Below are 23190 nucleotides of genomic sequence, written 5' to 3' on the forward strand. Positions count from 1 at the left end.
TCCTTTGGCTAACACGGGCGCACTGTTAGGACTTTCCGACAGTGTAGATTTTGTTCGTTTCATGCGGCATAATCAGGATGGTGCAGAGACCACGTTAGCAGAGATTACACCTAGGACAAAAAATGTCACGCGTAGCGCTCCAGCATCTCGCGACACGAACAGAGAGGCGTCGCCACAAGTTGCTCCGACACGCGTCGTAACTCCAGCACTGTAGGCGAGTCCGCGGGTAGCAGTTTGCCCTCGAACGCGGTACTTTTACACAATGCGCTGTCAGTTATGCAAAGCCTCGCAAGCGCCCTGCAGAACACAGTGCAGGCCCCCGTGCAACTGTGGGACTACGTGTCAATGTAGACAAACCTACCTACACAGGTCACCACGACTGCAAGTGCGCCAATGAGTATCTCGACCAATTGCTCCAATATCAGCAGGTGACGGGGCTTTCTGACAAAGAACTTTTTAAGCGTGTGGTCCCGGTGTCGCTCGGGGAGCAAGTGGCCCAGTGGTTCTGACTAATCGGACATTGCGCCCACACAGAAGAAGAGTTCCGGCACAGCTTCCGCGGCGAATTCCTACCGGCTAATTATGAGTGGCGTTTGCGGAGGGAATTGGAGCTACGCACCCAGCATCCAGACAAATCCTTGCTGGAGTATGTACAAGCAACGGACGAACTGTATCATCTCGCTAACCTTCACGCCACTAACGCGGAAAAACTCGAGCGCATTACACGTCAAGGGCACCTGACTTTTGCGGCACACTTCAGAGGATGCAAGTTTGCAGACGCAGAAGAGCTTGCCACCGAGGCGTAGTGCACACAAGGGGAAATCCTTGCTGCGCGATTGTATCGGTCACCTTCGCCCGCAGCCCGCAGGGCAGTCAACCGAGCCTCGCAATGCATGAAATGGCGGCGCGGTAGGTTCAGAAGCGTTTAGGGGTAACGCATCAGCATCGTTCCCTGGTGAGCAGGTACCGTGCGTTTCGGAGCTGTCAGACCGCGTTTTGAACCCTAGCTCACGCGCTCTGTATGGCCCACGCCACCCCTGCGCGTGACATTCCAAGGCAGTAACACGCGGTCGACACAAGGCCTAACGAGCGGCGCAACTCAGAGCGAGGACCACCGGATCGAGGCGACTTACGATCGAGACGGCGTGGTGTTTGCGGTCCTTGCTATAAGTGCGGCGCGCAGGAGTACATCGCCTCAATGCGACCGCACACCAGTTCAGAAGCAAACGCATGGTTCGGGAAATGGATGGCGCCACCGGTAATCCACATCAGATCCCGCGCGGCGATCAGTAATTTCACCGATGCGTGCGAATCACTTGCACCATCAGTACGTCGCGCAGGTGAGACCGTAGTCTAATCGAGTTAACAATAGCTCGAAAGAAGTTCGTAGCACTTTTGGATACTGGGGCAAGCACTTTTTTGTTCGGCAATGACGTGTTGCACCATCTCCGCGAAAACAATTTCCGCTTGAGACAAAGCAACATCATTTTCCACCTGGCTACCGGCACAGCACAATCGAGCGGTGTGGCTAGCCTAGCGATCCGCTGGGATAGACGCGTGAGGCGACAGCATTTCGTGCATCTTCCTGGGCTGTCAATGTCTCTAATCCTGGTTCGAGACTTTCTCGCAAAATCGGGTACCGTCATTGACATTGCAAATGATGGTTACCGCGAGCGCGACAGAGGAACGCTAAAGCTTTTCTCGAAGACCCCCGTATTGACAAAAGCATGCCAATTGCAGGGAGAGGCACGAGTACGCGAGAAAGGAAGCAGGCCAGAAAGCAAGTAACCACCCCGCCGGAACGGCCGGAACAATGTGTTGCGCTGCAGGAAAGGCAGTGCACCCGTTTTTAGTAGAGACACAGAGCCTACTAGAAAGGGAACGAGCGCAGCTGTCACCGCTGTTGTACGAGTATGACGCGATGTTTACTGACTGTCTCGGCCACACTACGCTGGTCAAGCATAGAATTGACGTGGGTGATGCACGACCTTGGAAATGCAACCCCCGACCGATCAGCTTGGCTAAGCGGAAAGCACTTGACGCCGCCATAGGCGAACTCATCGACACAGGCATAGTTGAGAGGTCAAACAGCCCATGTGGTTTTCCGATAGTTCTAGTTCCAAAGAAAGATGATACGTATGACCTTTGTGTAGACTACCGCAGGCTGAATGAGGTTATGAAGAAGGATGCATACCCCCTTCCCTCCATTTCATCGCTAGTATCCAACCTAAGAGGGGCGAAGTGCTTCACCACACTCGATGCTAGCTGTGGATATTTTCAGGTTGAGATGGACGAGCGGGATAAAGAGAAGTCAGCTTTCACGTGCAACAGGAAACTTTTATAATTCAGGAGAATGTCTTTCCGTTTGGTGGGCGCTCTCGCGACGTATCAGAGGCTAATGGACCATGTTTTGGGAGATGCAAAGTGGCAGCACGCACTCGCATATCTAGGCAAATTGGTTGACTTGAAAACTTTTGATGAGCACTTGAGCCACTTGAGAGACATTCTGAATAGGCTGAGGTCTGCGGGCATCACTCTGAACCCAAACAAAGGTCAGATAGCGGCGACCCGAATAACATTATTGGGATTCACGCTTGACGACGGTCCCATTTTGCCAGATAAGGGCAAGCTTGAAGCGATAGTCGGCCATCCATCGCCGAATAATAACCGTGAGCTGAGGCGCTTTCTGGGGATGGTGTGAGGCGCTTTATGGGGATGGTGAATTTTTATCGCCAATTCATTCCAGACTGCGCGGCAGTGCAGGCGCCTTTGACGAAGCTCTTGAGGAAAGGCAAGCGTTGGGCTTGGAGCCAAGAGCAGGAGGCCGCATTGCATCGCCTCACGAAGTTGCTGGCCAACACGACTCAGCTGCAGCTACCCGATTTGAACAGGGAGTTTGTGATTCCCATAGATGCAAGTGACCTGAGCTGACGAGCAATTCTGCTTCAGGAGTATGGAGGCTCCCTCCGACCGATTGTGTTCGCAAGCTGTATGTTCACGCCAGCGCGAAGGAACTACTCTGTGACCGAGAAACATCGTCTGGCGATAGTTTTTGCTCTCCGTAAATTTGACTTTTATAAAGACGGAGTTGCGTTTGTGATTGGCACTGACCCCATGGCGCTCACGTGGTTGAGGCGCTTGAACGAATCAAGTGGCCGCCTGGCGCGTTGGGCATTGCTGCTGCAGCGTTACGACTTCACCGTTCGCTACCTAGGATAAGAACAATGCCACGGCCGATGCACTATTGCGTGCTCCAGTCCGGCACGAGGCAAGTCTTGCGACTAATTCAGAACGAATCAAGTGAGAAGCCCAGAACCGCGTTACTTCTTGCGTAACAGGAGGAGACAACTGTCCACGGCAGGCCGCGTGTGATAAGTTCAACGCGAGACGCAAGGGTTCGCGCAATACATGTGCGATTGTTAACCTGTTCTTTTTTCTGTGTCGACTTTCACCAAGCAGATGGAGAGTCGAAAGGGAAAGAGGTGCCGCCGGAACAGCTCGGAGAGGAAACCGCTCCTCTTGCTGGTTCACCCCCAACATCATCCATGTCGTCATCGGGGCCCCACCCAACCAAGCAACGCCACTTCCAACTACCCCATCGCCCTCCCTCACCATCCGGCCTTTACGGAAGAGGCGCCAGGGCGACCAGCCGCCAGCCCAGCCAAGAGAGCCGGCCGACTCAAAGCCGCTATCACAAGCACTAAGCCTGCCTAGCTGATCCATTGGTTTTCCCAGCACCCTTTGGCCTCTGCTACCTCGAGGCCATGGCGTTGCGTGCCGAACATGAGACTCCCAAGCTCACCAGACCAGGGGAGCTGTGACCCGATGCAGCAGCCCAGACCATGCTGGAGAGGGCAGCCTGGGGCCAGTGCTGAACGAGACATGTCACCAACTGGCTACTCTCAGATGCCACCAACCTGAGTGGTGGGGGTCAATGGGGCGCAATCCGGATCAGAGTGATACCGGCACCGGATCCAGGGCGGCAGTAACGGCGGCAAAAGCGACAGCAGTGGCAGTAACAGCGGAGGAGGTGACAGCGGTGGCGATGACTGGCAAGACGCGAGTGGGCACGGCAGCAGTGCTGGTGGATACTTCGGATGCAGTGGCAACAAGTAAGGGCACTCACTGAACCTACGGCAGAGGGCCAACTACAGGAGGGCACGGATTGGGACCCACCGTCCTAGCCTTCATCAATGATCAAAAACAAAATATTTGCATACTGCAGTCTCTGTCGTTCAAGGGCCTTCTTATGGAGGGGAGGATGTGGGGGAGCACGCACGCCCAGCCTCCCTTTTCCTATTTTACGGCAGCGCGAAAGCCTAGTTGTGAGAAAACCAGCTCCCAATTCCTCTTTTGCCGGCAGCGGAATGGGTTTCCCCTCCCTCAGCAAGAAAAGGTATTATTCTCGTAAGGGGAAGGAAACCGGGAGGGTGGACAAAACTGCCGTATGAACAGCCACAAGGGGGTCTGACGCCGGCCTTGGAAGAAGCAGGTCGAACCCGCAACACCCACCACCCCTTGCGAGCCGAGGACGACAACGACCAAGGAGTAAGCGTCTACCCTTGTTTTCTGTACTATGTCCTCGCAACATTTGTGTGCTATTGCTAATGCCTATCAATAAAGCATCGTTATGTTGACCTAGCCTGTTGCCTTATTCGCCTGAACCCGTGTAGCTGCAGTGAGACGAGCTACGGATAGGGGACGTTAATCATGCACAGTACGACTGTGTGCGGCTGAAACATTAGTTAGGCTTCTGCGTCAGTCGTACATAGGACGGGTCCCCTACAGCCGTGACGCCGAACTAATACTGCACCGATACTGATTCCAATGGCGTCATTGTGTACCTGAGTTGGCGCTGATGCGTCAAAATGACGAAGAATGGGCCTAGAAGTGAGTATAAGCTTCAGCTGAGAAACCGATGACTCCCACTCTTTCGTTCACTTGAAGGGTAATTCTTTGTTGAGCAGACGAGTAAAAGGCTCAGCAACATCGGCGAAGCTGGGAACAAAATGCCAAAAGTATGAACACAGGCCCAGGAAACTCCGAAGTTCTCATAGCGAGCTTAGTTCAGGGAAAGTGCTGATCGCGGTGATTTTGTGAGGATCAGGCCAAACGCCGTGTTTGTCAACAAGATGCCTAAGTATTAGAGTTTCACGATCACCAAAATGACCCTTTTTGGAATTCAAGATAAGGGCTGCTTTCTCAAGGCACATGAGAACGACATCAAGTCGACGATTGTGTTCTTCAAACATGCGGCCAAAGATTACGACATCATCAAGATAGCAAAGACACATTTCCAATTTGAAGCCACGAAGAACTGTGCCCATAAAGCGCTCAAATGTGACTGGAGCATTACAAAGACTAAATGGCATGACATTAAATTCAAATGAACCATCTGGAGTTACAAAACCGCATTTTTTCTTTATCAGCAGAATGCATGGGATTTGCCAGAATCGAGATCTTAAGTCTACGAAAGAAAAGTATGAAGCAGAGTCAAACAATCGATAACGTCGTCAATGTGAGGAGGCAGATAAACATCTTTTTCTGTGACTGAGTTGAGGTGCTGGTAATCAACACAAAATCTCCAGGAACCATCCTTCTTCTTTAAAAGTATAACCGGTGCTGCCCAGGGGCTAGGCGGCTCTTCTATAACTTTCTTGGACAGCATTTCTTCCACCTGCTCAACAATAACATTACGCTCAGACAAAGATACTCTGCATGGTCTCTGGCAAGTCAGATGGGCAGAACCAGTATCAATCGCATGACGAGTGCGTGAATGCGGTGCAGAAACTCCATGACTGTTCAGTGCAAAATCAAAAACAGATGCATGGTTAGAGAGGATCCAAACTAACATTTGTCTCTTCTCTGGTGATAGCGACTTATTCACCATCCTCTTGAGTATGGTATCACTAGGACAAGCCACATCAGACGCATTTTCCTTTTTCCTGACATCGCTAATGACTGCAATGTTAACGTTGCTCCTGGCATCCAGCCTCATTGCACCAGGCAGTACAATCGGCTCGAAAGAGGAGGTGACCACCCATACCAAGGTTTTGCCACTACTTGCCGAAATCTCGCAATGCAGTACAACCACATTCTTCTTCACACAGTTCAGCTCGATTGGGTGAACGTCATCGTTATCTGCTTTGATACCACAAACATCAACAGATGCTTGAACTTGTGGGGGTTCGGACATCCCATGTAAAGTTGTTTGCGCCGTGTGGTGCACGTGTCTCGCCCCAAAGCCGCATTTCGGGTGACGACCGCCGGGCGATAGGTGGCGTTGTATTCGCGTTGAGCAACACTATCGTGATAATCATCATGGGGTAGCGCCAGCAGTGACCCCTGGCGGAAGCGAGCCTTGGGGGCGGGCGAGAGTTGAAAGAGTCTCTTCTGCGTGTGGCGGCTGCCGCGAAAAGTTGTCTCTAGTGTGGGTCCTCGGTGCGGGGCACTGCGGGCCCGCGCGCCGGGGGGCCCTCGTGGTAAGTCAAGCGTTGGCAACGCCACCTTGGGAGTGTTAGTGTGTTTGTCGTGTTGTGTGTTTGTCGTGTTATTGTTTAATGATGTCCTAGCGTATTACATAACGAGTTATGTATCAATTCGGCGAACGATATCGTCGTTGTAAATTAGTTAAATAAATGTATTGCCTTTGTTTGTATCAACCGCGTCTTCTGTGTCCGTTCACTCCAAGAGCGTGGCGTGGTGCTCGGGCGCCATATCGAGACCCCACAAACTATCGAATGGGCCGGCATAGTTATGTCATCAACGACTGCGATAGTTTTTTGGCAGCATGTCAGCTTCTCACAAAAACCAGAAAGTAAAACTTCACCAGCTGCGCAATCCACAGTAACTCCATATGCTTTCAGAAAGTCTATCCCCAGGATAACGTCATGAGTAAAATTCATAAGAACTGCAAAATCTGCCTTAAACAATTTAGCGCCGAAGGTAACAGTTGCAGTACACACTCTTACTGGGCACAACGGTTCTCCACTCACTGCAAAAAACGTCTGGCTTACCCAAGAAAACATTACTCTCTTACACAGACGAGTGTTAAAATTTCTGCTCATGAGGGAAACAGTTGCTCCCGCGTCGACTAACGCTCACATGGGGACAGCATCTATAAGAGCAGTGACCTTATTCTGGAGAATAAAAACTGGCGGAGGGATATCTGGTCACAGTAAAAAATGTCCGGCGACGTCACCTCCATCGGCCGCGCCGTCTAGTTTCCTGGCGGAGAAGTGAGTCGCCGACGACCTGGTGATGGTGACCGACGCTGGCAAGAGGAGGCTGGTGGCGTCACACGCCGCACAGAAGCCGGCGAATCGCTGCGGAAGGTGTGCTGGAAGTCGGTTCGGTAGAAGGCGTTCAGAGGCCAGCGATAGTCACCCCCAAGTACTTGCACACCGTGATGATGCCAGGGGTCGTTGATACTACGGCAGAGGTACCCGGTGCTGCTCTAAGCAGAAGCGGGCTATATGTCCACAAACACCGCTATAAAAGCATACAGGTTGTTCACGCCCCATTCACTGCTAAAGATAGTCCGTGAGAGAATCTAGCCAAGCTGCTCTAACAGGGGGTGACTTCTGCACGGTGTCGTTTTGTAGATCAGACACATCGGCATGACGACGCGACTGTTCCGGCTTCCTTGAGTCGACAAAGCCCTCAGCATTGATGGACACAGACGGGGGGCCACATGGCATGAAAGATCCGTGGCCATGTACTATCGACGGCACAGCAGTGTCCTGCCGATCGAATTCTTCGCGCACAATTTGTTGAATTGTTGACACCAGACCTCTGGGCGAAGTAACCACATCTATGCTTGCGACTGCAGTGACGTTGGGGAGTCTACCAAACTTTGCTGAAATGTGACGAGCTTTAAGGGCCTCAAATGTTTGGAAATGTTGAATGATGTCATTTGCCGACTGCAGGTCATTCTTTCTTATAATGCAGTGGTAGATATGCTCCACAATGCCCTTGAGGAGATGCCTAACATTACTCTCATCAGTCATTATTGAATCCACACTCTTGCACAGCTTGAAAACTTACTCAATATACATCGTGCACGTCTCCTTAGGCACTTGAGCACGTCGGCTCAGGATCTGCTGAAAACGCTTCTTTGTCATGGTCGGATCTCAAAAACACTTCTTGATTTCATCGGCCAAGTTCGCAAACGCAGTCATATTCTCCTCATGGTTCTCGTATTCACCACATCAACGCGGTCCCCTCAAGAAAAAGTGATACATAGTTACGCTGACCAGTAGTGTACCAGTGATTATACAAACTCGCCCGCCCATAGTGCTTGAGCCATTCCTCGAAGTCCTCTCTAGGTTTTCAGGAGAACTGGCGCGGTTCCCTGTAATTGTGTCCAGAGGTGTTAGGCGCAGCTGGTTGAATTTCTTCCTCATCTCTCTCTCTTTCTGTGCGTCTTTTTTATACTGACAACAATTATATAGACACTCTCAGCACATAGTTGCCATCTTCACTGGCCCCACTGTACTTTCCATATGAAGTCCAAATCAATAACACCACATTTGTGTCACCGATTTCAAGATAAAAACTTGAACCTCGATATGTGGGGTTTAACGTCCCAAAACCACTATATGATTATGAGAGACGCCGTAGTGGAGGGCTCCGGAAATTTAGACCACCTGGGGTTCTTTAACGTGCACCCAAATCTGAGCACACGGGCCTACAGCATTTCCGCCTCCATCGGAAATGCAGCCGCCGCAGCCGGGATTCGAACCCGCGCCCTGCGGGTCAGCAGCCGAGTACCTTAGCCACTAGACCACCGCGGCGGGGCAAAAACTTGAACCTCCTGGCTAATTTCATCTCAGAGATTATGACGTCACTGCTCAGCCAATGGTTATATTTTAGGCAGCAACAATTATTTTCAGCCATGCATGCAGTGATGCTACTAGCTTTAGGCTGCTTTTGGAACAGGCAAAATGCTTTTTGGAGCAGTGAAACTTCTCATCAATGCAGGGGTTGCTATATTCACTGGCAACTTTTCTTGGAAATGAAGGGAATGATACAAAGCCAAACTGGGCTTCGGCTATCGCTGAAAAATGTAGTCCTACTATGGGCCTTTTTGAAGCCCCAAGAGCACCTCTAGCGAAGGTTGCTGAAATTGAAACTGGGGGTCAGTGGCATCCGAAATTGTCCACCATGCATCAGTGAAAAATCATGGAAGGCCTCAAATTTTCGTGCTAATTTTCAAAGGTCGCCACTAGGTGACCACCAAAAAACATGGTGCACATGATGCGCATGCATCGACTTGCCTCCTGAAAAAGGCCCACTGTATCCGTGTTTTTTGCGTGATAGAGGAAAACATGAACATCATTTTATTTGTCATGGGTAAAGAGATACTGCATGCACCAAGATATTGTCGCAACGTGAAGACAGAGGTCGTATTGGAAGAAGCTGAGAAAGCAGCCGCGAGTTGGTCTTTTTATTTAACGCGCGCCAGAGAGTTCCTTGTCTTTCTTGTTGCGTTCTGCATAAAAGCGGACAGATGCGCATATGTGCTGTTGCCTTCGTCTTTCTTGCAGGACGCACGTGACATTTGTTTCCCTCCGAAAATGGCATCGTCCCGGTGCGCAGCCAAGGTGCTCTACTTATAACACACATTAGCACTGGCACCCACAAGACAAGCGAGAGTTAGCTGGACAAATAGGGTTCATCCGGATCACATGCACGATCTCGGGTGAGCGGTTTCGGCGACTGGAACTGCAATCGCCGTCGTGAATAACTTCGTAGTTGACGTCGTTCAAGCGTCGGGTGACTCTATATGAGCCAAAATATCGTCATAATAGCTTCTCTCAAAGTCCACGTTGACGTGTTGGGATCCAGACCTATACCTTGTCGCCTGGTGTGTAGGTTACTAAATTATGTCGTAGGTCGTACTGTTTCGCATCTTTGTGTTGCTGGTGACAAATACGCACGCGGGCTAGCTGTCGAGCTTCTTCGGCACGCTGGTCAAATTCTTCGGCATCAGCATGAATTTCATCACACTCGCGCAGCAGCATAGCGTCCAACGTTGTAGGGACTTCACGCCCATGTATTAAACTAAACGACGTCACTCCGGTAGTTTCCTGCCAGGTGGTATTATAGGCGAAGGTAACATAAGGCAAGATTTCATTCCAGTTCTTGTGTTCCGTGTAGACATATATGCAGAGCATGTCTGCGAGGGTCTTATTAAGGCGCTCTGTTAGTCCGTTCGTTTGGGGATGGTACGCCGTTGTTCTCCAGTGAGCTGTAACGCTGAGCCTAAGAACCAAAAGACAAAGGCAACAATATATTCATATTTGCCTTACTTCATGCAGTGTCATTTCGCAGTTTAGCACCTGTGTAAACGACGCACATTCAACTTGCACGTCTCAGTAAAAATGGAATTTTTGTCCTCAGCAGAGCACTTGTCGCCATTCTGGTATTCCAATGACTCGCGGATGGATTGATTGATTGAATTAAATCACTTTATTGATGTCATGCGGTAGGACTCGCTCTAGCACGCAGTGGCAAACACCACGTTGAGGCCTCCAGGCTAAGCCTGTCGGCCACTTCGTGGGCCTGCTGGACTGCCCAACGCTGGTCAGCCAGTATTGGGCTGCAGATGGCTGCCTGGCCATGAAGGAATCTGGGTTTGATTGAAGGCACCCCCAAAGCATGCGCGCTAACGCAGACTTCTCCCTGAATGCGGGGCACGACTACAGACGGAGACATACCTGAATGTCTCTGTCTGTAGCAATCTAAACGTCAGCACCTGAGGGGAACTTAGTTTCGAGTGAGGAGGCGGGTACTCTCTCCAGGCAAAGTAATAGTGCTTCGTAATTTAATTGTAGGCAGCGGGCAGGTCCCTTCAATCCAAAGTTTCGTCTTCATCGAGTCCGGTGCCGGTGCGATCGATGTGCGCACGTATGTTTGCGGGGGCCGTCTTAATGAGGTTTGCAGGGACTACCTCTATGTGGTGCCCAACATGTGCAGGGAACCACATTAGCAAACGTTGTTTGATCCTATTGTGTCTGACACTTTGGAGTAGAGATTACACCGCACTCATATGCTCTTATTGCCAATCTCAAGTCACTGTATATGACCTCAATCCAGCCACCACAGCGTCAGAAACGCGCTGGAACGTCGCCAGCGCCGAGCAAAGACCAATGGGCATCACCTTCAACTCGAAAAGGCCGTCTGGTGTGAAGAAGGCAGTCTTTTTTCAATTTCTCTCGTCGACCTCAATTTGCCAATAGCTGATCTTGAGGTTCATAGACGAAAAGTACTTGGTGCTGTGAAGTCAATTCAGCTGAGTAGGCTGATGAGTACACTGCCTGTCGCCAGTCTGAGAGAAAGCGCGTTCGTTCATTCATTCAGCAAACAGCCGCTCAAATATTCTACGGTACGTAAAGGCGGTAGTGCTGCAAAGAATGCCCTTGAAAGCGAAACGAAGGCAAATTCGGGCAAAGAAATTTGTTTTAAGTCGAAAAAGCCACTGTTGTGTTTCCGGTGCCAAGAGCAAGGGAGCGAGAAGATGAAGAAAGAGAGACTGTCAAGCATTAAGAAGAAGCGCAAGGACAAAATAGAGAAAGAGAGGATCCATGTCTTTCTTTGTGATTTTGTTCAGGTGACAGTAATCAACGCAAAACCTGGAGTTCTGTCCTTCTTATTCACTAATACCAGGGGTGACGCAGAGACTTTTGGATGGCCGAATTATGTCGTCGTGTAGCATTTCGTTGACGCGTTTTTTCACGGTCTTGTGTTCATGCGTCGAAGCTCTGTACAGGCTCCATCGAACTGGTCGGGCACTTTTTTCAGTTATGACGAGATGTTTCACAACAGCGGCCTGTTAATTTTTTGACGATGACGAAAAGCAGTTCTTGTATTTCAGGAGCAGGTTTCTGAGCTGTTCTTGTTTATGCGTCTGAAGGCTCACTTTAAAGTCGAAAGTTGGTTGAGGACCTTGATTTGTTGAAGGAGCCTCAGCGGCATCGAAGATGGTGAAAGCATTGCTGGCGTCCATGAATTCGTTGATGTAGGTGACTGTTGTATCAACGTTAAAGGGGCCCTCTAACACTTTTCAACCCCCCATTTTTTACTCGTGGACTGCATAGACTGACACACGGACAAATCAATGCAGCAAGAACGGCAGATAGCAGCACGCAGTACGAAGTCATTCAATTTTAGAAATTCAATATACAAGAAAAAAATGCCTAGCCTCAACTCGAATTTCGTGGAGTGACATGACCCTATTTAACTCTCTGCTGTGATGTTGCAGGGGGCCTCCAATGACATAGGCTGAAAGCTCTTGCGTAGAGAAAGCTCGTACACCATTGTTGCCTGTTCAGTCAAATGTGTTGATGACGCTGTTGTTATAGCAACAGGCAACGTGGTGCCTGACCACGCCGTTTTGTTTACCCTGTCGAACAGCTGGGTTAGGCTGGTAGAAATGAGCCTCCCCGATTGGTCAGAACTCGAGCAGGTCCTTTTGCTTCGGAGCGAGGCTTTACGTGTCCTGTGATAGGCTGCACTCATCACCGCAATTTCCGCCCGCGTAGTTCTAGAGGGCGCCACTGTGCACCGACACAGTCGGCAGCAATGAGGCAACTTTATTGCACGATTGAAATACTAAATAATTTGATATCAGTGCTTGGACCTACGCTAAAATTATCCCCAGCCGTTGGTCTATGCAAAACACATACAAAAATAGGTGCTTCAAAAGCGTTGGAGGGCCCCTTTCAGGTGCCTATATTCGTGGCTGAAGTTTGTCAGCACTACCTCTTTTTTGCTGCCAAACAGGTCAGCTAGGCCTATTGCGACGCAAATCTGAAGGTTTAAGAATAAATGTTTTTCTGGCGTCGTGCAGGATGCCAGCTCTTTTTCTGAAGTTAGTATTATTGAGTCAGACCTTAGGTCGATAATGACAGACAGCAGGGTGACTTAGGAAGTCCATCCCATGTATCACGTCCCTGGAGCTCTATTGTAGGATAACAAAGCTAGCAAGATAAGTCTGGTTGCTAATTGTGACTCTGGCCTGTGCAAACTCCAACAGGGGTTATAAGGTGAGCTCCAGCAGTCCGGATTTTGGGTCCATTCCAAGCAGTCCTTACTTTCTTTTGGCGGCGAATGACCCACTGATGACGGAATAGCTGGCGCCAGTATCGATGAGAGCGGTGAACGTTGTGACCATCGATGAGAACGTCGAGCTCACTTGTTCGTCGTTTTGCGTTGCAGTTGGGTTCTGGCGTCAGATCACAGCAATGCAGGTTTGCTTCACTGCTTATAAGCTGCGTCGTCACGTTTTCTTCCGGCAGCGAGGCTTCGACGTCAGAGCTGCATTCGGGTGCGGCAGGTTCTTGATGTTTCGTTGCGTCGTTGGAACTGGCGACTGTGGAGAATCTTCAGTAGTTCGTCATAATGCAACTGCATTTTTATCAGTTGCTGCCTTTAATTTTCCGAGTAAGGGCTTGGATATCATCCCCGAGCAGGTCTGGCATACTGCCTGTGCTGCAATGATGAGTAGCAGCCTGGCAACAGCAAATGGTAAGATCGTCGGTACGTCGATTAGACTCCTGCCAGGTTATCGGCGATGTCGCGCGGGCGTTCACCCCACTGTGTTAAAACGGTGCGTTGACGTCAAAACTCCATAGACCCATCTGTCGGTACCGGCAGCGGCAGTAGGTGTGGCCTGCTTCTTCGCAGTGGTAGCAGAGAAGTCAGTGGTCCGGAGCACGTCACCTGTTAGTTTTCTACAGAGTGTTGCGCTGGTTAGCGGGTGGATGGTATGGCGTCAGTTGGGGTGGTGTCTGGCGGTGAAACTGCGATGGTGCAGCCTCTTGATGTAGGCGTGAAAGGGGAGCGTAGCATCGGGCTGCAGCAGCGTAGCTAGAAGCTTGTGGCTAGGGCTCTCGCGGTTTTTCGAAAAGTGCAAGTGGTTGCCAAACTTCCTCGAGGACAACATCAGCAATTGAACCTACTTAGGGCTGCAGCGAAAGTAACAGCTAGCGCAGCTTCTCTCGCACGATCCCTCGAATGGTCTCGCAAAAGTTGTTGGTGCTGAGGACATGAACTTTAGCGTAGTTGGCTGTTAAAGAGTGACAATCACACTGCCTTGTGCGCATCTCAAGTGCCTTTCGATTGTAGTTGCCTCAGTGAGGAATTTTTCAACAGTCTTAGGCGGGTTGCGAACAAGCTCCGCAGACAACTTTTGCTTCACACCTCGCATGAAGAACCAGAGCTTTTTGTTCTCAGCCATGGCAAGGTCAGCGTGCCGGAACAATTATGCATCTCTTCCATGAACAGAGCCATGTTTTCATTCGGCAGCTGCACACTTGTTTCAAGTAAAACAGACTATGCTTGTGAGCGTGGAAAGTGAATGTGAAAAGTGTCTCAAGTTGTCAGGCTTCGCTCTTGACTCTCGAACCAGGTCTGAGCGACATCTCGCAAAGCAAAATAAACATGCCGTAGGTCGTCCTCGTTGCTCTAGGTATTAAACACAGCGACATGGTCGCACACTTTGAGCCAGCTCTCTTGGTCTTCAAATGATGATTTGCGGAAAGTTGGGGGCTTTTTGGACTGCCGTAGAATGATCGGCGTGGGCGGCAAAGGGGCGGTTATCATTTTGGAATTGGTGGTCATGACTTTGGCATTCAGAGACTAATAAGGTAGAGGCATGTACTCCGGAGGTAGCCCTCGTTGCATACGGCTGGCACGCTTCAATGTTGGTGTCTATGTTTATGTCACGGTTGGGGCTTAGCTAAAAGTTGGAGGGAGCTGTTTGGCACATGGACCACAGAGCAGCTCCACCAGGGTCACAGGGTCTTGATGCCGACGAAGGGTGCAGACTGGATGTTTTGATGAAACTGTTTATTTGGCCAAACTTATGGCCACGTAAAAGAAAAGACAAATTACAGCAAGACACTGGCACTGATAGCAGCGAACAGAGCGTCGGCTGTCGATCAACTGACGAGCGGTGAAGCGCGCTGGCAGTTATACATGTGCTGTCAAATATTTCAGCACTATCGCTAACGACCACATAGTTCCCGAATAATCTGTGTTCGCAATGTGTGTGTATTCCTAACAAAATGATTTACTACAGTCCTGAAGGTTCTCAAACACTGCAGGCGTGGTTTGCGCTGAGAATTACTTACAGCGTAATGAGGTGTTTAACAAAACTTGATGAATGAATGTGGCAATATATATAAAAGGCACAAGAAAAATAAATCAGAAGAAAAATGTCAAAGGCACCCACGGAGGATTCGAACCAGTAACTCTTTGCTCCTCAGTACGCTTCATTAATGAACCTAGCTGCACCGCTCATGTTATCCATATCACTAACGGCGAGCTATATATACACACCATTTACCACTGGCTTACTGTCAACGGACTTATAAGAAACATTCTTTAACAAAGCTTGCTCATCTCGCTTATAGTCATGCAACACAGAAAATGAGACAGCTCAGTTCCACTGACAGGTGGAACTGGCCAATCCACCATCGTGGGTAGGAGCCTTATATTAAGAAACAAGTGAGCTTCTCCCACCATCCAGCTGCTACGGCATCAACGCCCACACTGCAATGTCTGGGACAATCTGAGGTGGAGGCTTTAGTTAAGTGCATTGGAACAGAACTTTTCGCTACCGTCACCGGTACCGTTGACATCGACTGATGCCAAGGAAGGAAACGTCGGACAAATGCCTGAAAAAACACTGTATGTTGTGAGCTCTCGGAGTGCAGAGTGCCACGCTCTTGAAGTGAACGGACACAGCAGATGCAGTCACACCCAGCCAAACACACATTTATTTATTTAACTGCTTTTAGAACAACGATATGGTCAGCCGAATTATTATAAATCAATCGTGATCAACACGCTAAAACAGCCTTACACAATATTACCACACACTCAACAACAAACCATACACAAGCACACATGCAAGGCGGCTTTGCCAATGCTTGGCTCACCACAAGGGCCCCTGGCGTGCAACCCGCGGTGCCGCACACCAAGAACAGATGCAAGAGACAACCATTCGCGCCAACCGGCCCCTGCCAAAGAGAGACTCGCTCAATTCTCTCATGCTGCCATCAAGGCTTGCCGCCAGGAGTCACTGCTGGCGCTACCGATCTAACCATGATGATGATAGTGGTGATCAACGCTCGCGAACACAACGCCACCTACCGCTGTATATTTGTGACCTTGCAATACGGCTTCTTAGCGAGATACGTACGCCACGCGACACAAACAGCTTTACAAAGAGTGTCAGTACCTCTACAATGTAGTTTGGCTTTGTGATGCAACCGCATCTTGTACAAACACCTGCAAAATTGCTCCAACAAAATGCTAGTCGTGCTGAAACAAAGTGGGCTCGCATAGGTGGCATAACACACAAAGAACGTGCTGCTGCACCTGCAAGAAACGCTGCAGCTCAATGCATATTAGACCGTGTTCACTACATTTCGTACGGTTTCCTTCTTCTACATTCCCTTCTTCCGAGGGCAGCTCGAGTGTTTGCCTCCCTCTATCTCCCTATCTCTACCACCGTGAGAATACATACCAGCGTCACAGCACAGACAGTTTTCTGCATCAAAGGCAGGCGAGGGCCTATGGAGCCAACTGTCCGTTCTCTACGTCTGCGCTGCAACACCTGCTTGGTAGATTTCAGAACTTTAGGTTTCCCCATCCAGCCATCGCGTTTTTACTGTTCCCTCGCCGTGGGCTACAATAATTATGCACAGCAGGCATCGAATTTTCTGGGCCCTCAAGGGACATCGCAAATGTCCAGAAAATCGGCTAGTCCAGAAGAACGAATGCACACAAAAACTCACCTTTTTACAGGTATTTTCGCTGAGAAAGAGGGTCATAGCAGGAGTACTAGATTCTCGTTGCAATCTAGAGAATACGTCATCAGTTGGCTCTGAATAAAAGCAGTTTCAGGCCAGCACTACCTCATTGGTCAACACTTTGGCCCAAAAAGACCAGTTTTTTTTTTTTTTTTTTTTTTTTTGCATGGCAATCTGCTTGCCTCGGACGATATCTGCCTCCATTTCACCTAACGTTCGTTCTAACAGCCTTCATCATCATCGGCCGCCTATTAATTTTGGCGCGCTCAGGCGCATATGCACGCCCCTGTGTTTTAATCCTCATGCGGCGTGCTCCATGGTAAAAAAAAAGGAAGCTCCGTTCTGCTCCTGCCGGCGGCTTGGACAGGTTCCTTCTGTTTTCGCTCGCTGCCACACACATGGTTATAAAAGACCTAACCTCTGTCCCTATAATGTGGTGGCGCGAACATGAGTACCGCAAGACGAGCACTAAATCATGGACCAGACTGCGAACGACAGAAGGACGATCTGCACTATAGGCATCGCCACAGTGCAGATTGTAGGGTACATGTATCTCGAAGGAGTACGGCCACTAGAGTGAGTCTGCTCTTAGCAAGCCACAAAGCACGCGTTAACCATTATCGTGTTGAGGACACGGTACGGCTCAAAGTCGCAACATTTTATTGTCTGTGGCAAGACCAAAAATGCAGTACAGACCCCGTTGCAACAGGGGTGGCAGGAAAGCAAATGAGCTTATTCACGCCTCGGGCAAAAAGTACTACAAAGGATGCCGCGAGCATGTCTCCGTGGGCAAAGGTGATTCACGGGGACACCGGAACAAAGGGCCTGGTTGCTCGAGTGAGGGCAAAGGCGCTCGCGTTGGCTTCTGAGAGGTACGGGTCGGCATAGTCTGGCCACACACTAGGACACTGCACCGCTCTTCGACCTAGCATTGGCAAAGGGGCGACAAATAGCGAGCAATCGCCGTGAGCACGAGGCGCCGTTGGCGAAGTCGGACGAGCCCCCAAAGAATAGGAGTAGACGGGCGGAAAAGAAATGTTTGTTCACCTTCAGCTGTCCCGGGAAAAAATCTCCCTCACTCCCGACACGCGCGTGGGAAACGTCCATAGAGACAGTGCACAGCGCCACAATCGACATCCGCTACTGGGTGAGAGGGGTTAAACATCGCTCCCCGCTCTCCCAGCGCGACAGACAATGGAGGAGGGGAGTCATGTAGGGACATGACAACACAAAAAGACGTGGCAAAGCCCGTGCAAAGGCGGCGGGCTGGCCTCGATTCCCACAAGATTCACCTGCCCTCGTTCTGGCCACAGAATCCTGCAGCCTCGTTTACGCACATCGAGGCCATATTCGCTCTTTGGTGAATTACTTTGCAGCAAACAAAGTACCAGCTCGCTGTCTCCGCACTTTCAACAGACCCGTTTGCAGAGTTTCATGACATTGTGGGCGCGTTCCCCCCCCCCCCCCACCTTCCGAAACCAATGCCTACGACCACTTCAAAGCAACGGTGCTTCGACACAAGCCTGTGTCTCTCAGCAGATGTCTTCAGCAGCTTCTCATTGAAAAGGAGCTCGGTGACCAGTGACTGTCAGAACTTCTGCATCACATGCAGTGGCTTTTCAGTGACAGTCGGACGCAAACTGTCCGCTGCTGCGAGAGCTGTTCCTTCAGCACCTGTCGCAGAACGTGGTTATTGCCTTGGCTACCGTACCAGACAACCTGCCCCTCAACAAGCTGCCGGAGCTGGCAGATCGCGTCACTGACAATTCAGCAAGAGGTACTGTAGCAACGACATCTACCATTTCGCTGTCACAACTCAAAGACCGGCAATCTCGCCTCGAGCAATTAATCGATCGCCTTGCTCAGACTGTTAATGCACTACGGCCACCGTCCCACCCACGTAGACAAGATTGTGATTGCAGTTCCAGATCTTCTCCGAGATCTTGCTCCCGTTCAGGTTCTCGTCGACTCGTATACTGCTGGTATCACAGAACCTTCGGTGCCGGCGCACATAAATGCCGACCTCCTTGTAGCTGGCAGAGAAACATACCGCGGAGCCACTGATGGCGGCTAGTGAATCTTGCCATACGACAAGCTGCCTGTTTTACGTCACTGACAGGATTTCCGGACATCGATTTCTCTTGGACACAGGTGCAGAGGTCAGTGTCGTTCCTGCATTGCGACTAGACCCACAACGCTCTCTAAAAACAGCACCCCTTCAAGCAGCCAACAACTATCCCATCAACACATATGGTCAGCGCTCTCTTACCATGGATTTGGGTGTCTGACGCACCTTTTGATGGGTATTGGTTGTTGCAGACATATGCATGGCCATATTGGGTGCTAATTTTCTAACCCATTTCGCCCTCAGTGTTGACCTATGTTCACGTCAACTTGTCAACAGGACTAGCATGTCCATACAGAGCATTCTTGCACCGCCAACAACTACCACTGGAAAATCCCCACAGATACCATCCTCTATGTTTGCCTCAATCTGTTGGACTTTCCAGCCATCACGAAACCTTCCAACCTTGAGCTGCCAGTCTGCCACAATGTCGCGCATCATGTAGTGACTACTGGCCCTCCAGTATTTTGCCGACGCAGGGGCCTCACTAGAGACAGCCTTGCTATAGCCAAAAAAGAATTCGACCACATGCTGCAACTGGGCATCATCTGTCCTTTGACGAGCAGTTAGTCATCAGCTCTGGACATGGTACTAAAGCGTGACCCAGAAGATTGGCGCCCGTGCGGCGACTACTGTGCTCTCAACGCACGCACCGCACTGTCCCTGATCGCTATCCCCTCCCTAACATTCACAACTTCTCTGCAAAACTCGCGGGAGCAGTGATATTCACCAAATAGACTTGGCAAAGGCCTACGACCAGATTCCAGTTGAGCCTGCGGACATTTCCAAGACTGCAACTATGACACCATTTGGGCCTTTTGAGTACATTTGCATGCCATTCGGATTGAGAAATGCTGCTCAGACGTTCCAGAGGTTTACCAATGTGATTGGATTACGTTTCATATTCGCGTATCTTGACGACCTCCTCATAGCAAGTGTTTGTCCCGAACAGCATTGCAACCAATTGCGCCTCCTATTTTCTCGGCTCCAGGAACACGGTCTTCTCATCAACCCCTTGAAGTGTGTCTTTGGTGTGGAAGACATCGAGTTCCTCAGACATTGTGTAACTAGCGAGGGCATCACATCATTGGACAAGAATTAAAGCCCTAAGCGACTTCCCTCGCCCTACATCTATCCGAAAACTAGTTCCTTAAGCTGCTTAACTTCCACCGCCGGTTTCTTCCCAACATCGCCCGCATAATCATACAGCTCATTGACCTACTCAAAACCACAAAAGCTCTGTCATCCCTCTAGACATGGACGCCTGATGTCAAATAGTCCTTCCAAGCCACCAAAAACGCATTGCAAACACCAATCTGCTGGTGCATCCTCTGCATGTTGCACCAATTCGTCTTATGGTTACAAAGGACCTAACCTTGGTCCCTATAATGTGGTGACCCGAACATGAGTACTTCTGCGCGCTGAAAGAACCTAACCTCGGTCCCTATAATGTGGTGACCCGAACATGAGTGCTGCTGCGCGCTGAAGATAGCGCGCAGCAGCACACAATCTACCACAGAGCTGACAGAATAACACGTGAACAAATGCAGTTTGACCACAGATTTGACTGAGCTACGGCTGGCAACGAATTGGCGTGCGCTAGATTGCTACGATTGCAGTTTCGTGTATACGGGCGCTGCAGCGCGGATGCATGTGGTGTGGCTGTCGGCGACATGTTACAGCAGTTGCAACGCAACTCTTGGTATCTACTCGTGTTTTTCTCACAGAAACTAAAACCTGCAGAAACACCCTACAGCACATTTGGTCGTGAGCGGTATACTTAGCCATTTGACACTTCCGACACCTACTGGAGGGCTCAAGCTTTCAAGTCCTCACGAACCACAAGCCTTTGAAATTCACTTTTCGCGGTAATCATGACACTAATACCGCAAGAGAAATTCGACACCACAACTTAATCTCCGAATTCACCGTGGACATTCGATACATTGAAGGCCCAGTCAGAGCCGCTGCAAGTGCCCTCTCCCGTATCGATGCCATATCAGCACCCACACATGACTACGAAGAAATCACCGTGGCGCAACTTACAGTTGTTGAACTTCGGGACATCCGCTCATCCCCCACATTGCTGACGCTGACTGACGTTCACCTTCTATTTTTACCAGGCACCGTAGCTTGCGACGTGTCACGGGGTCAAACTCGACCATTTGTTCCTCTCCAACTTCGCCATGACATATTCAAAGAGCTCCAAGGCGCCAGTCACCCCGGAGTTCGTGCTACTCAACGTCTCATTGCGACGCGCTTTGTGTGGCCGAGTGTGAACTCCGATGTACGGCGTTGGGCACGGGAACGTCTCAACTGTCAATGCACCAAGATGACCCGACACACGAAATCGCCAATTCAGTCCTTTCGCCCACCCGATGCTCGGCTTGATCACTTTCATATCGACATCGTCAGCCCACTCTCACCGTCTCGAGGTGCTCGCTACATCCTCACCTTTGTGGACCGTTATACCCACTGGCCTGAAGCTTTTCCTCTCGCCAACATAACAGCATTTACTGTGGCTCCAGCGTTCGTCTGTGGTTGGATCTCACGTTTTAGATGCCCCAGCGTAGTAAGCACCGATCACGGCCGACAGTTTGAATGCGATCTCTTTCGCGAAAAGACAGGCCTGCTCGGAGTCCGCCATATCCATACTACCACATACCACCCATCGGCGAATGGAATGGTTGAACACCTTCACCGTCAACTTAAAGCCACTTTGATGGCTAGTCAAGCTCTTTCATTTTCGACTGAACACCTTCCTCTTGTACTGCTTGGCGTGCGCTCGTCTTTCAAAAAAGTCCTCGGCTGCACAGCTGTGGAGTTGGTCTATGGTACAACGCTGCATACGCCTGGGGAATTTTTTCTAGCCAGGTACTGTCACAACACCCGATCCAGACAGTTACATGGAACAGCTCTGCTTCCTTTTTCTCATGCTCGCGTCCTTGCCCCAGTCGCGAGGCATTGTCAACCAACGTTTTTGTCAGCAAGGACTTGGCCACAACGAGCCATGTTTTCGTCAGGTGTGAAGGTATCCGACCTTTCCTTACCCATCCATATGACGGCCCATTAAAAGCGTTCAATCGGACAGAAAAAAGTCACCATCGAGCTCAATGGACGTAAAAAGGTCGTGGCGATTGACAGAGTGAAACCTGCCCACCCCGCAATAGAGCCGGAAACATATACTTTGAACTTCTTTGCCATTGCTAAAACGCAGGTCCCACCCGATCACCTGACCCCTAAGACTGTTTCTTGGAGACCAGTCTATCACTTCCATTCTTAATAGGGGGAGCCCTCTAGTGGCCATCATCATCATTGGCCGCCTAATCATTTTGGCGCGCTCAGGCGCATGTGCACGCCCCTACGCTTTGTTCCTCGTGCAACGTGCTCCGTGATGAAAAGAAATTAAAGCTCAGTTCTGCTCCTGCCGTCGGCCTGAACAGGTTCCTTCTGTTTTCACTCTCTGCCACACGCATGGTTATAAAGGACCTAACCTCAGTCTCTATATCACAGATGACAGTGTCATCGATGCTCGCGTCAATTCTGAGCTCGTTGGCTGTGTAGGCGCTGCCTCTTCGATCTCGGCATTAGAGTTGTCAAAATACTTCAAACTTGACAATTGCTTTCGTTATCTGTCAATTCGGCACACAGCTCGAGGTCATCGCAGCGTCGGCAAAGCCCTTAAAGTTATACTGGCTGTAATCAAAATGCCAGCAGCGCGCAGATCATCAAAGGCTACGTCCGCCGATGGAAGTTCATCACACATGCTGTCCACTCCGGGCGAGACGGCCGTGTCGGCGAATACGCTTAACGAAAAATGCAGCGCCAAACAGCTAGAAACTCGGTGAATGCTGAAGATTGGTAAATGTGAACGCTGAAGATAGCGCGCAGCAGCACACAATCTACCACAGAGCTGACAGAACAACACGTGAACAAATGCAGTTTGACCACAGATTTGACTGAGCTACGGCTGGCAACGAATTGGCGTGCGCTAGATTGCTACGATTGCAGTTTCGTGTATACGGGCGCTGCGGCGCGGAGTTGCGCAAAGTATAGTGGATTTGAGGGTACAAAAACAATCAAAATGGCGGTGTTAATGATGACTTCAAGTCTGTGGTTTGTGGAAAAAGTCCGGAAAATCGGATGCCAAAGGATATATCTGTCCAAAATTTCGGACCTTTAAGTACATAGACCCTATGTAGAACTTCAAGGTGCCACAGATGAGTCCGGGAAATTAGGCAT

The 23190-nt window shown here is 50.1% G+C and overlaps 1 protein-coding gene across 7 annotated transcripts in view; it reads right to left on the reverse strand.

Moving 5' to 3' along the window:
• LOC119178697 (fat-like cadherin-related tumor suppressor homolog) overlaps positions 1–23190 on the reverse strand; it is an 812220-nt gene that overhangs the window by 566295 nt on the left and 222735 nt on the right. The window lies entirely within an intron of this gene.

The sequence above is a fragment of the Rhipicephalus microplus genome, chromosome 2 (genome assembly GCF_043290135.1).
Source record: "Rhipicephalus microplus isolate Deutch F79 chromosome 2, USDA_Rmic, whole genome shotgun sequence".
Classification (NCBI taxonomy): domain Eukaryota; kingdom Metazoa; phylum Arthropoda; class Arachnida; order Ixodida; family Ixodidae; genus Rhipicephalus; species Rhipicephalus microplus.